A 16,876-nucleotide genomic window follows, 5' to 3' on the forward strand; every position below is an offset into this window, starting at 1 on the left:
TTTGAAATCCTGGATTTATGCTGAATTAATGAATTAAGAATGATTTGCAAAACAGGCATTTGGAACACTACAAAAATCCCTACTGCAAGCAATACTCTTATCTCACTCCAAGGCTTAATAGAGTTCAAAGAGGCTGAGATTTCTCACCAGGTTAGCCATTCTATAGCCAATTGCTCATCAGTTTCCTTATCAATTCCATCCAAAGTGAAATGGGTGAAAAGTTATTGCCAATAAGTAATTAGTTACAATGATAGTTCCATGGAGTAGCAGTCCTGGCATCTAAGTCAATGGGCCAGTGGATTCTAGTTTGAGATTTAAAGGAGCAACCTAAGGTGCTGGACCTATTTGGGGGATATGGTTCAGCACCTTGGACAGCTTATTTAGCATTTGGCATAAACTCTGGAGAATATCTGAATGCTCAACCATGCTGACTTATAGTTGAAAACATTTTTCCTTCTTATCCATTCCGTCACCCACACCAGTACATAAAAAGTATTTAAATCATATGCTAATTATTCCCCCATCATTTAGTAAGAACATAACTCTGTAACTGTGAAAATCACTAAAAAGTTAGAGAAAAATCATCTGGAAATCCAGTGCTTTCCTCACTTTGCCCAAGCTAATATTGTGCTAAACCATGTTGCTATTGTCAAATGTCCACAGCTGTATATGTATCTGATTGGAAATGTGCGTGAGAGAGATTGAGAAACAAATTTGCATGAATCCTCTATATTCTGAGTCAGATTTGGAGAAGAAATCTGGAAAATTTAAACCCACCACAAATCCTAAACAGCCACAAAGGCTTAAATATCCTGAAGGCATCTGATCTTGGAAACTACACAAAGTTAGCCTTGGGTAGTACTTAGATGGAAGACTGCCAAGGAATTCCAGGTGCTGCAGGCTAATTTTTAGAGGACGGCCATGAAAAACCACCTCTGAAATCTTAAGAAAGCCCTATGAAATTCATTGGGCTACCATAAGTTGACTGAGGAATGAAAAACACTAGTACACACGCAAAATGAGAGTTGAGATCTGTAAGCCTTGAAAGCATGGATTAAAACACAAGCCATAGTGAAAAAAAATCTTAGGATCACTGCTGCCAAATTATTCTTCATCTCCCTGAGGTGTTTTTATGCACCATAGCCCCCATCCATTGTCATGTAAGCAATAAAATAGAAAGGAAGGAAGGAAGGAAGGAAGGAAGGAAGGAAGGAAGGAAGGAAGGAAGGCAGGCAGAAACACCCCTCCTCCCCCACCTCTTTCTTCCTTCATTGTTTTACCTCCTCCCACTTCTTTGTTCTGGAAGTGTGTATGGAGGGAATGTATTGCTACTAGAATGAACAGGCTGACTAGGGCCATGTATGTTAAAGACTTCAGTTTTGTTCTGGATTTTTATTGAATTTTTGAAACACCTACCTTAGCAAAAACAAAACAAAACAAACAAAACAAAGGCTGATCTTGTGAGATCATGATCAAACACAGCTGCCTGCATTTTTGGAATTTTGGGAATTCCCCTGGGATCAAAGTTGTGGGGGATTGTCAGGATGCCAGCTTGCACCTCAGAATTTGCCATTAGGCCAATGCCCACATTTGTTTAGTCTTGGCAGATATCTCTCATACCATCCATTGCAACTACAAGTATGTTATTATTGTCCTTGGTATGTTCAGATGCCACTGGAAGGACACAGCATTGCCCCCTCCCTACCATGTGAGTGTCAACATGAATTGTGATGTGGGTGAAGCTTCTAGCTTCTAGCACAGAGGCATTCTGAAGATTAGGACAATAAGACTTTGAACTTGCATTTCTTCCATGAGTCTCGAGATGAGTCATGTTGATTGCTTGTTTCCTTTTGATTCTCAGCATCAAGGCATTCTGTGTATTGTGTGGAAAGGAAAGAAACTGGAATATAAAACAGATCACAGTTGTTCTTCATTTCTTTTCCAACTCTTCCACATAAAAGAAGAAAACAAGATAGAACAGCTTGAGTGGAGCCCTCCCAAGTACTTTTGATTAATTTTTTACAGTATTTCGCTCCATCTCCAGCACCTTGTCTATGTGGCTTGTGTACAAAACATCAATGGCCACTTCACAAGGCAATCTTGGTTCACATCAGGAAAACTGCTTGATGTTTGTATGCACCCCAAAGTGGTACAATTTCAGTCATTTGCATTTTATTCACATAGCAACAGCTAAGAGGCTGCATGGCAGCCTTGCAAGATAAGGACCCAAGACTCCTTGCTGCCCAACACTCCAGGGATGTCACCGGTCACATCGAGATCTATCAATGTTAGCTCTTCATATGTAATACTGGGGATGGGAGGTGGGGGATAATTTCTTGCATTTGTATGCTGAACATAATATTGAATGAGACCAATTTTGCAAATGGATAATCTGTTGTACTTGATGCTGTTTAGTTGTCAACATTTTGCAGATTTGTTGAAACGTATGTTTTTGTAAATGAGATCACTGATCCTCATGCACATACATTTCCTATACAAAGGGAATACATTTATGGATACACATAAATCCACATGTGTGTCACAAGCAATAGTATATAAGACTGCTGGACCTTTATGGAAGTAAGGAAGCAAATCTTGGTAGGAATTCAACATACTCAAGGTCAGCGTGAATAACAAAAACATTCTAATTGGTCCTTTGGTTGTTTGTTCTGAAAGGGTATAGTAGGTGAACATTGTGCTTGAGTTCAAAGGGGAGGATGTTGGTGTACTATCTTACAAAAGATAGTACAAAAGTGTGCAAAAGCACTCCTGCCACTGCTGATACCTGGGCCTCCAGGTTTAGATCCGAATCCAGGAGTACTACTAAACTGTGGACCTGTTTTCGGGAGGAGAGTAAGCCCATCTAACACAGACTGACTCCTTATTCCCAAATCTGTCCTACAACTGACTAAGAGCACCTCTGTCTTGTCTGGATTAAGCTTCAATTTGTTTGCCCTCATCCAGTCCATTACAGCTGCCAGCTGCCAAGATCATAAACAGATAAATGCATAATCAAAGGCATAAGAAATGAGGAGTCATAAATTGGAGTAGTGGTTTCCTGCAGCCTCATTTTCTTACATTGTATGAAATTTTGTGAGATATAAAATTTACTTGCCCTTAGGCTTTGCTGCAAACAATTTGTGCAAGCAATTTGAATAGACAAATGGCTACCAGTGTTTGGCTGGTAAACCAATGAGCAGATTAATTTATCCCACACTCATGCCCCCTCGCAAAAAAGCTTTATTTCCAAATTTCCCATTTCCACACAACCACCATGAAAACAAAAGATGGAGTGGGTGTGATTATCAGACCAAGAGATCAAGTTTCATTTTTCTCTGGCATCTGTCCACCCACACCCTATCTTAGGCCTGGGCCATTGGTACTCTCCCTCTAATAGGTTTCCCATCTGCTATTCTCTCCTTTTTATTGCTATATAACTACATTACCTTATGGAGCTGCCTACCGAAGCTGTGGACAAAGGGTCTCCAGCCACTGCCTAACTGTATAATTCAGTTAGAAAACTGCTGCTTTCTATCCTGGATATCATTTTCTGCTTATTTCACACAGTAAGCTAAAATGATACGGTCCTAGTGTCAAGCTGTAAAATGCATGAGTGCCAAAGGAACAGTCTTTCTAAAAACTGGAAATAGCCAGCATATGTTGTTGGCATCTGCAGGAAAAAAGCAGCAGAGTTTATAACCCGTAGCATGTCTGAGTAGAACAATAGAGGCAAGGGGGAGGGGGGGGGCTCTATGATTTCAGAACTCTATGTGCAATGATTCATAAAGGATCGGAACCTTAGAGAATAACTGTTTCTCTAAAGAAATATCCCAAAAGCACCAGATCTTGTCTGATCTTGGAGGCCAAGCAGGGTCAGCCGTGGTTAGTACTTGAATGGGAGATCACCAATTAATACTAGTTGCTGTGGGCTATATTTCAGAAAGAAGAACTGGAAAACCACCTCTGAGTGTCTAAGAAAACTCTATGAAATTCATGGTGTTGTCATAAGCTAAGAAGCACCATGATAGCACATGTGCACACACATTTGCAAGTACCAGCTGGAAAAGGTACATCAAAGCATTAGCAGTTCTAGGGCAGCAATACAGGCAGGGCATCAGAAGCAGGGTGGACTTAGGCCCAATCACCTCAAATTAGGCAAATGTAAAACAAATGCACAAAGATGGTGGAAAAGAGAAATTTGGTAATGTGCAAGTTAAATATTTGAGAATAAAGCAACAGGAGTGAGATAACTTTGCTCCTCCCAATGCTTTGGCCTGCGTCACCCCAAAATCACAGTTGGGATGGCTGGTAGTAATGAGTAATGGGAGTTATCTAAAACATCAGAAGACAAGCAGTTTTCCCCAACAATGGTATTGAAAGTAAAACCTGGAGGCCAAGGAGTTATCCGTTATGAAAAGTCTGCGCATGCTATGGGATTACATATCCAAAGATTCTTGAAATTTGAATGCTTCTCATCACAGGCACTGACTGGCAACAGTGCTTTTCAATCTTCTCTGTCTTTTCTGAAGTGACACCCAAACTAGACTACCACCAACCAACTTGTGGTCTAGTTTGGGTATCATGCAGGATGTAGATCTCAGAGATACCTTGATACCTTTAGATAACCATCAGGAATCATGTGAATGACATTTCATGCAGAATTTTGTGCTGTGGCCACTGCTTTTTTATGAAAGTGTTCTGGACCTGCTAACCATCATAGATCTATGGGGACATCAGGACCTATAACAATCTCTCGTTGATCTTTCTGTTTTAAGCATTGAATTTCTACCTGAGGCCTGACTTTGTACTGCCATGTAAACTTTCAGTCAAGCAGGGTGCTCATGGAAGATGGAGAGACTCTAAGGCCCCATCTATACTGCCATATAAGGCAGTTTTTTAATACGGTTTAACTGCATTGAACTGCATTATTCAAGTCCATACTGTCATACAATGCAGTTCAATGCAGTTAAACTGTATTATGAAATTGCCTTATATGGCAGTGTAGATGGGGCCTAGGACCCCACTGTACCCATAATTACACATGTATCTTAGATAGTTGTTATTTGTATGCCTTCAAGTAATTTTTAACTTATGGCAATCCTAAAGCAAACCTATAATGTGGTTTTCTTGCCTAGGAAAGAAGTGGTTTTTCATGGCCAAATGGTCAAACCTTGGTCTCCAGAGCTGTAGCCAAATGCTCAAACGATGACTCTGGCTCCACAGTTGCTGGGCTGAGGTTCAGTTTGATTTGAAGCTAAATCAAGCCCAGATTACATTGTTTAAAGTTCCCCTTCTTAATTTCCTGAAGTCATGTGGATCTCTTTCTACTTCTAAGTGAAAAAAAATCCCTGATGTTTGCAGTGAGGATGGATCAGGAAACAGGACATAATACTTTGTGTGCTTTCAAATTTCTTTTTCCCCAGTGGAGCTCTCCAGGCCTCTGCTTGCCATAACCTGCCCATAACTGATAAGATAATGAAATTAAGTAGGTCTCTAGGTGAAATTAGTCAAGTCAGGGCTTGAAATGAACCTTTTGCCTGAGGGTCAGTTTGAAGCTGGGAGATGATAAAAATGTTTCTCAAGGGTTTAGCAGCTGTGAACTGATTGGCACCCTGAGGAGTATTTCAGCAAAGATGGGAGAGAAGGGGGATATACATGTTCTGGGAGTCTGCAGCAACTAAAGTGCAGAAAGAAGTGAGTCCCTGCTGTTTCTATGAAAACTGACAGAGAAGGGGAATGAGCAGGGGAATTTAATGGCCCTCCTGCAGCACTGAATAACCATGTCACTCACTAGACTGATTGCTAGCACATTGCCAAAAACAAAGAGATGTGTGACTGCCAAAACAACAAAACAAAACAGGGAGCACGAGGATGCAGATTAGCATACTTTTCTTAATGGAATATTCCATCTTTCCACTAGCTTCAGGCAGTATACATGGTGCTCCACCCCACTTTATCCTCATCTATGGTGTAGATTAAACTAGGTTCAAATTAGCTGGCCTATGATTGTCCAATGAATGGCATGGCTCAACAGAGGATGAAACTTGGATTTCCCATATACTGTTCCACTACTGTAACCACTACTCTGCATGGGCTGGTGGATCTGTACAGACACAGATTTGGAAATAATTATTCTAAGTTAAATTTAAAAGTTCATAACTTAAAAGATGATGAACTTATAAAATTGTTATTCATTGTATTAAATGTAGAATAACATAGGACCTCATCAAATGGGAGGTTTTCCCTGTCCTAGTATGTTGCTGGGACAGAGTCTGCTGGAGCCCATCGTATCATGCAGGACTACTTCCAGTGGGGCTCCATTGGGCTCTGTTCCAGCTCCATCTGGCAGCATGCTAAGATGAAGCTCTGAGGATATGGATGACTACCTGAGGATTCATTGTAGAAGCTGAGGACAGTGTGCCAGGAAGCCGGAAAACATTGTGAGATGGCAGTCCATGACCAACATGGTAAGGGGGTGAAGCTGGATGCTGCCGCATGGTTTCCCCTGCTGTTCCCCAGCTTCTGTACCTCCATCTGATGATCTAATTACTTGCATCTCAGTAGCTTAACCTATTCTTCAATTCCTAAATGCCGATGAATTCTAAAGCTTTAGACAGATCTCACATCTATCTATCTATCTATCTATCTATCTATCTATCTATCTATCTATCTATCTATCTATTGATAGGAGCCCCCGGTGGTGCAGTGGGTTAAACCCCTGTGCCAGCAGGACTGAAGACTGACAGGTCACAGGTTCGAATCCAGGGAGAGGCGAATGAGCTCCCTCTATCAGCTCCAGCTCCTCATGCGGGGACATGAGAGAAGCCTCCCACATGGATGATAAAAACATCAAATCATCCAGGCATCTCCTGGGCAATGTCCTTGCAGACAGCCAAGTCTCTCACACCAGAAGCGACTTGCAGTTTCTCAAGTCGCTCCTGACACGACAAAAAAAAATCTATTGATATCCCATCTTTATTCCAAGATAGGATTCAAAGTGGTTTACCATAATTTTTAAGCAATATACGCTAAAAATTATTTTATAATAGTTAGAAAGATTTAAATTACAATATTATAACAAAACATTAAGCAGTTAAAAATTCTAAAACATCTTTAAAACATATTTCTGTTCTTAAGGGCCATCATATTTGATCACTCTGCTCCCTAAAGTTGGGAAAATTGCCACATTATTATTATTATTATTATTATTATTATTATTATTATTATTTATTTATACCCCTCCTTTCTCCCCAAGGCAGTGGTTCTCAACCTGGGGTCCCCAGATGTTTTTGGCCTTCAACTCCTAGAAATCCTTACAGCTGGTAAACTAGCTGGGATTTCTGGGAGTTGTAGGCCAAAAACATCTGGGGACCCCAGGTTGAGAACCACTGTCCCAAGGTGGCTAACGGCCACATATTTTTATCAATTTAAAAGAATGAAAATACACAATTAAAAACAATTAAATAGTACTATATGTGTTAGGTTTAAACACAGTCAAAATATAATAAATACAATTTAAAATGTGTTTTAAAACACAAACTCACTAAAACCCTCCAGCAGCGTGTCCTTTATCCTTCCTGAAATACCTCCTGACAGAGGAAGGTCTTGATATCTAGATATCACTGAAGTTCATATGTATCTATTTTGTAATATGAATTGGCAAGGTGGTGTTACTTAAATGTGTTATGATTTAAACCACGTTTCTCATAAAACCAGGCAGTACGTTTTACATTTGTGTGAAGGCTGGCTATTTAGTCCTTTAGCCATTCATCTAGAATTAAACAAACATTGCCTCAGTCAGGACTGGAGTGGTGGTGGTTGGAATGACTCCAGACAACTGAAAGTTAGCTCAAAGAATATCTGGAGGCATCAATCAATACCATGATTAACAACAGCAGCTGCAGCAAGAGGAAGCAGTTGTAAAAGATGAGATGGAACCAGCAGACAATACAGCAAGGTAAACATTGCTTGCTAGTTTAGAATTCTTGATTCTATTTGTTTCATGTTTAAAAAACATGATATATAATAATTATACATCCAATGTTGGGGCAGTTCATCCATCATTTGTGCAATGCTGCAGTTTACAGTGTAAAGGAAGAAAAGGCATGCGCGTGCGCACACACACAAACACCGTTTACTTTCCATCCTGAGTAAGACAACATACAAATTTGGATCCGACCTACTAACTATTAATTTAGACAATTTAGCTGTCTTGTGAGGAGTAGAGAAAGCTGTTTTCAAGAAAGGTAGGAGAGGGGCATCTTATTTCATTCAGGTGAAGATGTATGAACAAACAGCCTGGTGTAAGTTTATTTTAATAACTAGTGAAAAACTTAACATTTTCTCATCTTTTCATGTTTAGTTCAACTAGGTTATGAACCCTTAAATGCGGCTTATGATTTTTAAAGAAGTAGAATGAGAGGAGATTGGGCAGTTCTTTTTTCCAGAGGCTCAACCCTCCCTCCTTTTCTTCTTTCCTCCCTTCTTTTCCATTTCACTCAATCACCACTTCTTTCACAAAGTTTTCAAGGAAGTTTTTGAGAGTCAAAAACTTCTTTGATAAAATAGCCTTGTTTTTTTCTTTTTTCATTATTTTAGTCTTTATTTTTGTCACCCTAACTGCATCATTTTTATTGGTGATAATTGCATACTTCAGTTAGGTCAGAATGCTCCTTTCCGAACTACTCTACTGATCTCTGAATCCCCCTGTGGAATATTCTATACTTGTTCTGCTCCAGAACTTCCATCTATCTCAATAGAGAGAGGTTAAATACAACTGACAGTGACATGCTTAAAACAAGGACAAAAGAATGAGAATAAATCAGTTTCTTTTGAACTATCAAACTCATGAAAGGCAAGAAGAAAGAATCTGATGGAATTGAAGAATATCATCTCCCTAAAATGTCAGATAGCCAGAGGTTTTGCTCCTCTTGTTATGAATGGTGGTGAATTTGTTCTTTATCAAGAATATCACATTTTTAGCATGAAAAGTACTGAACAATAATCCAATAAAAACTCTGTCCAATAAGCAAATGAAGAATAAATTAACAATTCAGCTTTTAGGTTGTTTTAGATTTAGAATAAAAGGTCATATGATAGTGATATCAATCCTTGGAAAATGTATATTATTTGCTACATTTTGAAACTAGGTTGCCCTCTTGTCTTTGAAGGCTCTCTATTCTGTGGAAAGTGACCCCACAGTAATGCCACCATGTCCTACCTCCATCATAACAGCATGATCTGCAGTAGTTGGAGATTCAACAGTGACACATTTATTGACTTGTTGACTGTCATTTTTTCAGTAAACTCAGAATGTTTCCTTGCCTCCTCAATTTTTTGTTCAAAACATTCCTGGGAATACAAATCATAGGATCATAGAGTTGGAAGAGACCTCATGGGCCATCCAGTCGAACCCCCTGCCAAGAAGCAGGAAAATCACGTTCAAAGCACCCCCGACAGATGGCCTCCGGTCTCTATTTAAAAGCTTCCAAAGAAGGAGCCTCCACCACACTCCGGGGCTGAGAGTTCTACTGCTGGCTCACAGATAGTAACTGTCTCACAGTCACCGTCATAGCATGGTGGAGATATGAATCTAGGTCTCCTGTGGGAATGCAGTTCTTCCTTAACTTTGTTCCCAAAGGATGAAATAAGCATTTAGGAATTTTTTCCCTTTCATTCTTTACATGAAAGTCTTCAATGAGTATTCATAGTTTGAAAACTATGGAGGTGAGTTTCCATCTCTCAAGCATATTCCACATACACATTAAGAATAACCTATTTGGGATCTCTATTGACAGAAGCATTAGCCAGTAGGCTTGTGCATAGATCCATTTTTTAAAAAAAAAATGGTCTCTGGTTGGTTTGGTTGGTTTGAATGCCCATAATAGCATGGGCTCCACCATTTTATCTGGGCACATAAAAATGGTTACAGGTGGAGTGCAGGGAGGGAGACAGCCACTAGAAATGAAAATATCACAGGATGCAAGGTTTCTTAAGCCTTCCCTCCTCTCTTGATTTGGAGGTGGAATCAGAGCATGAGGGGGGAAAAAAACATTATATGCAAAGTGCCAGTTCTCTTTTCCAGTGCCTCCAAATCAAAAGAGAATGGAAGGCATTTTAAAGGAAATGCCTCCTGGCCGATCCCTCTTATTTCCCTGAAAGCCCCCTTAAAATGCCTTGGAAAACTGCCTCCTGCAGGGAGAGAACTGTGCACATCAGTGGTCTAGAGCATAAACATCTTTAACAAAGCATATGATGCAAAAATGATATTTTTCCACATGTCTAATGGTTTCTTAAGCCTGTTGCCTGAAACCAAGGTGTCCTCTAAAGACAGAATGGAAGGGATCCAGAAGGCTATAATGCTATGTCCCTTGCACAAAAACCATAGTTTGGAAAACATCAAAGCACCCCAGACAGATGGCCATCCAGCCTCTGAATGATGATGATGATGATGATGATGATGATGATGATGATGATGATAAAGAAAGCATGTTACTGGTTTGAAAGTGTTATTTCCTGTTTAATTGTGTTGTCCTTACTTTGAAAGTAGTAGTTCTACTCCAGGAACTTTGCACCAAAAACTTTGTTAAATGGGTGGATGATGATGCTAAGTTGATGGACTTGATAGTACTACAGGAAAATGTGCTATAACATGATGTCCCTCACACAAAGACATTTTATTTTGCAGTCTAACAAACTTTCACCATGCTTTTATGATAGAACCAATTAGGAAATGACATTTATAACTGAGGAACAAAAATCATAGTGTAGAATATTAAATTTATTGGAGCTCTGGCTAACTATGGAGGGGCAAATCTCTGAGGAAAATAATCAAGGTTCTGCAGAGGATTCAGTCTGCAGCGTCTGAGTCTGCAGAGAGTTCAATGCCTATGTTAAATGACGAAGTTCCTGCTGATTCTCAATCCTGATGATTGGAAATGGGGATGTTGGTCAAGAAAATGCTGTTAGCCAGAGTTAAACTAAGGATTCTGGGATAGCTAGCCAGCAGGCCAAAGACATCTTTGTGCAGGCAGACCAGGAGTTTGAGAGAGATTTGGAGCAGTCAAAGGAATTCAGTAATTGGCAAACCGAGGGAGTAGGTTTTCGAGAGGAGATGTCAGATCCATCAACCTTGCCACCTGGAGATAGGGAGGAAGCGATCCGAAAGATTGAGAGAAAAGAGGGGCCAGGGAGAGGTTTCCCAAGGGAAATGGAATGCTTTAGCAATTGCTTTGTGAATAAATATAGGGCCTGTGAAACTATAATATTCTGTGAGACCAATATTTGGATTTGAAGTGCAACCATGTCTTATGCTCCATGCCTTGTATTCATGCCTTTCTGTTCATGCTGAGATTCCTGTTTATTTCCTGCCTTGGATTCATATTCATGCCTTTGGATTTAAATGCTCAAATTTGATCCTGTGCCTTTGTGGGACTTTGAGTTCTTGGACTATTTTGGACTTACAGTCTCTAGTTCCAGTGGATTTGTGTACTGGGTTTTGGGACATTCCTGCTTCCTGACTTTGATTCTGACTGGATTACTTACTTTGATCAACTGATTGTTTTTATGGACATTTTACTGTTACCTTTTTAGAAGTCTTTTATCCTTTTGGCTAAAGCTATATTAACCTTCAATAAACTGCTTTTCTTATAAGAACTCCGGTGTGGTTTTGGGTTCAAAGGTGCATTTCCAGCCCTGGTGTGCAACAACTTATATGAAATTTGACTTTGAAAGCCCTCTGATATTTATAAAACTAAAATGAAAAAGTATGGGGTAAGTTTTGATTCTCAAATTTTTGGTGTGAGCCATCCAAATATTGGTTATCACCTTGTAAGTACAAATTTAACAAATTTGATTTGAATTACAAGGACTAACAAAAATATTGCACACCTCTAGTGTTAATTGTTACTAACCCCTTATGTTTTCTGAGCAAAGTATTTATTTATTTATATCTCGAACATTTTTACCCTGCCCTTCTTAACCCCTGGGGGGACTCAGGGCGGCTTACAATTGCCAATATTTCAATGCCACATCATAAAATACAGAATAACAAATATAACAATTAAACATGAACATTAATAAATAAAAATTAAAACAGTATACTTACACTCTGATTAGCTATTGCCCATTTGGTGGCCATTTAGCTAACCATCTACTAATGATTACTCCGCTTAACTTATGCAAATCCTCTTCTATGCCATAGTCAAACATTATCAATTGTCCTTGTACAGATCGCACAGCTCAAAGCAGGGTAACCTAAAAGTAAGCACAATTAAATAGCAGAGAAGAAAAAGGGAAAAAAAGGAAAAGAAAGGAAACTAAACAAGAAAAAAACTATTATATATCACATCTGTGATGCAATAATAGTATGATAACTTGTTTGTTAAGAAATCTTTGTGTGCTTCTTCATTCTTCCATGTTATATTTTATTAATAGAAAATTTAAATAACTCCAAATTCTGAGACTATTTTAATGCGTGAATACAATTTATTATGTTCTAAAGTTTGAGTGATGGATTACAGTTCTGCAGAACCAGGTTTGAATAGACCCAGGAACACCACTAGAAAAATTACATTCTCTCAGCCTCAGAGGAAGTCAATGGTAAGTTTTGAATAAAACTTGCCAAGAAAATGCTATGATAAGCATTTTTAGGGTCACCACAAGTAAGAAATTATTTGAAGGTTCAAAATAAGAACATGGGCAATATCTTTGAGAAGTAGGGATTGCAATCATTATGATGGCAAGTGAGCTGTTGAAGATTTACTTGTCTCCAACCCTATTGTAAACATTCTAATGAAAAATTAAATTTAAAACAAATTAACTAAGTAACCATAAATTCTGTAATTGTGACTGACTTAAACATATATTTATTTTTTGAAAATGTATATATTAAAATTTGGGACTGTAAGCATATATTTTAACCAACTATATGATGAAAATGTAAATCAGGTAGTGCATATTTTGGAAGTCTGATTTCCCCTCTACTGTCATTTGAAAACTACTACTGACATCAGCAGAATTATATGCAAACATTACAAAGTAATAATATTAACTGTTTCTATTTGGGGGGAAATATAAAAAAATATTCCCTGGAAAGCTCAAGCAAAACTCAAATTCATGCTCTATTTAACTGATTTCCTGCAAATATTAAAACATCACATTTTGTGAGTTCAATTGTGATGCTGCATCTCTTTTGTGAGAAAGTCAGCTAATGACCAAAACAACTCTATAACAAGAGTATGTGTGCTATAGTCTGTCTGTACTGTCGTTCCAAACAATAAGAAAAAATATTTCCCATTGGAGATATGCAGTCCAAGGAGAAACCTCATCTCTTGGATTTCTGCCTGTCATGCTGCTAGAAAATCCCATAAGCTCAGGCGGAAAATTAATTGCCGTTCCACTAGGGCCAGTCCATAAAGCGAATTTTCCTTCATATGGAGCAGGAACTATAGAGAAACTCTCCTGTGGTGGTTTCATAAAGATGTTCATTACAGTACTAGAACACCAAGATATTTCAGTCTTCAGATGTTAGTTTGAAACTGCATACAAATATACCACTGCAAGAGCAGAGTAGTGAAGGAGGCAGCACTATTGCTTAACAGACAGATATACTTCTGTAGCAATCTCTTTTCTCAAGGAAGGATAGAGATAAATCAGTGCATAGGTGATGGTGTTCAAATGCCTGATTTTGTTATACAGCCTTGAAAAAAGCTCTGCTCAGAGTGTTTGCTTGAACATATGCAGAGCTAAGTGGGTAGTGGGGATTTGAGCACACAACCAAGCCACACCTCTTCTTCAAATAACCAGCACCATCAGAGACTTTCATGTCTACAGAGAACTTGGGGGGCATCTACTGTAGAATAATGCAGCTTGGCATCTCTTTAACAGCTATAGCTCAAAGCTATGGAATTGTTACTGAAATCAGCTATCTGCCACCATGGGACAGTGTAGGCCCATTGCCCAGCATGCCATGTTACTTTGAAAGCCAGAAAAAATATGACCAGGCTTGAAGGCAATAGCAGAAGTTTATTCACTTGGCCAGATTATTAACAAAACAGCGTAATCACCAAAATAACTGACATTATTCATACAAAAAAGTGCAGATCCTTGCTCAGGGCTCACATCTCCAAAGTGGCCATTAGCACATCAAAGCCACAATGGATACAATTATCCACCCCACGCCCATTGACCCACCTCTATAATGTTTATTATCCTTCATAGCAAGACACTTTGCCTAGCCCCCCAGTTAAGCATCTTAAAATTTTAATGGCCTTATTGTGAACCTGTTGTGAAATAGCATTTCTTAATATCTGTATGAAATCCTATCCACTATCTCCATATGTGTTGTTGTTATCGTCATTATTTTATCGTAATGTGTTTTTCTATCGAAGGAAACATTTTGAAAGTCTCTCTCTTTTAAACCATTGGTTATAGAGTAACATTGTTTTATACTCTCCAACTGTTTTGATTTGGCAAAGACAATCTCAATTAATTTTCTGTCATGCCATTTTTAGCTGTTTGTGAAATACCCCAGTTTCTCTCTCCTCACCCACCTCCCCACTTTGTCCACAGTTTACTTCAGTTGGCACAAATTGAGTACAAAGTGCAAAATGGTTTGTGCTCCATTAACCAAACAGGGAGGAAATGAAAGGAAGGGCACAACCTTACAATTCCTTTTTATTATTATTATACATTTATCAAATAACATGTATAAGCACACATTCTTCCCTCTTTTTACAACATCTTAGATAGAAGAATTTGTCATATTATATACAATCTAACAGTAAAAATACATCTTTAAGCATATTTCTTATCATTCCGTTACAACTTATACAATGTATATCTCTACCACACACCTTTTATCTACTTATACATGTTTTATTTCTTTATTATTAGTATTATACCATTTCCCCCCTCTTCCCTTTACCCTTAGTTTGTGCCCCCTTCACCAGGACCAACCTACTCATGTTATTTCACAATTCCAAAATGTCATTGTTTCTGTTGCTGGCTTGTACCCCTTTCCCTCATTAAAAATATACTCAATAAATTTTCCCCATATTTTCCAGAAATCTGTTTGTTTCCATATTCCCCTTTTAATTTTAATATTGCAGGTTAACTTATCATTAATAGCTATATTCCAAATTTCCCTATATCATTCTTCTAATTGAATTTCTTTTTTTTCTTTACAGTATTTTGCTATTAGCAATTTAGCTGCTATTATCAAATTAGAAACCAATTCTTTCTCCTCTTGTGATGGGATTGTATCGTCACGTATAAGTAATATAGCTAATTTTGGTGTAGTCTTAATCTCTATTTTTATTATTGCTCTTATTTCTTTGAATATGCTTTCCCAAAAATTTTGTATAATTTTACATGAACACCACATATGAAAGTACGTCCCTATTTCCTGACAACCTCTCCAACACTGATTTGAGTATTTTTTTATCAATCTGATTTAATCTAATGGGAGTTAGATACCACCTCCATATCGTTTTATAGTAATTTTCCTTGATTCTTATAGACATATTTTTTAGTAATCTCATACTCCATATCTTTACCCATTCCTGATTATTCACTTTTTCCCCCAAGTCTGTTTCCCATACTTCCTTTAAATAATCTTGTTCCTGTTCATTTTTTAATAACAGTTGATAGATATCACTTACTGTACCTTTTAATGTTATATTCTCTTCTTTAGTCTCCCTTTGAGTTATCATCTTTTCTATTTTTGTGTATTCCCTACCTCTATTATACTTTTTCCTTATATCACTTGACCATTTACCCAATTGTAAATACTTGTACCAATCTAAGTCTCTTAATTCCTCTTTTATCCTTTCCATATTTACCATTTTCAAGTCCCAATCTTTTACTTTCATTAGACCTCTTCCATTAAATTCTGCTTCAAGTTCTTTTCTCAAATTTGCTGGAAAGTTTTCTGTCATTAGAACTGGCATGATAGGAGAAATACCTGGCATTAGGGGTTTTTTATATTTTCCCCAAATCTCCAAAATATTTTTTAAAAAGGGGTTGTTTAAATCTTTATACCATTTCTTTTTACCCTTTCCTCTATTGCCCTTATAAAAAATATATTCTAATTTCAGTTCTAATTTTTTATCATCTTCTTCCAGCCACTCCAAACTCTTTTGTTTTGCTAAACTTTCTACAATATATCTTATTTGATTTGAATGATAATATAACTTGAGGTTTGGTAGTCCAAGACCTCCCTCTTTCTGAGATTTATACCATAAGCTTTTATTTATTCTTGCTTTTTTATTCCCATTACAATACGAATTTAACATGTTTTGCCAAATTTTTATTTCTTGATCTGAAATTTTTACAGGTAGCATTCTAAATAGAAAATTTAGTTTGGGTAATATCTTCATTTTAATTAATGCTATCCTACCAAACCATGATAATTTGAGCTTATTATATTCCAGTAATTTCTTATCAATTTCCTTTCTTAATTTGGTTACCTTACAATTCCTAGTAGAGTCAAGTAAATGCAAACTGCTGCATCATCTCCTAGTTTGTGTGTTCTTTAATAGCTTTTGCCATCTTAAACTCACTTGGATATTGTTTAGCTACATATATCTCATTATGGCCCTGCATTATATGGTCTGTGTAGACTCATAAAATGCAGTTTAACAACACTGAACAGCATTGAGGCTCCATCTACATTGGATATAATTCAGTTTCATAATGCATCTTAACTGCATTGAACTGAATTATATGAGTCTACACTGTCATATAATGCAGTTCAATGCAGTTAAACTGCATTATGAAACTGAATTATATCCAGTGTAGATGGGACCTGAGTCTATACTGACCAGGCCCGTAGCCAGGATTTTGATTCAGGGGGAGCTGAGTTTGATTCGGGGAG

This window comes from Anolis sagrei, chromosome 2 (genome assembly GCF_037176765.1).
Source record: "Anolis sagrei isolate rAnoSag1 chromosome 2, rAnoSag1.mat, whole genome shotgun sequence".
Taxonomy (NCBI): domain Eukaryota; kingdom Metazoa; phylum Chordata; class Lepidosauria; order Squamata; family Dactyloidae; genus Anolis; species Anolis sagrei.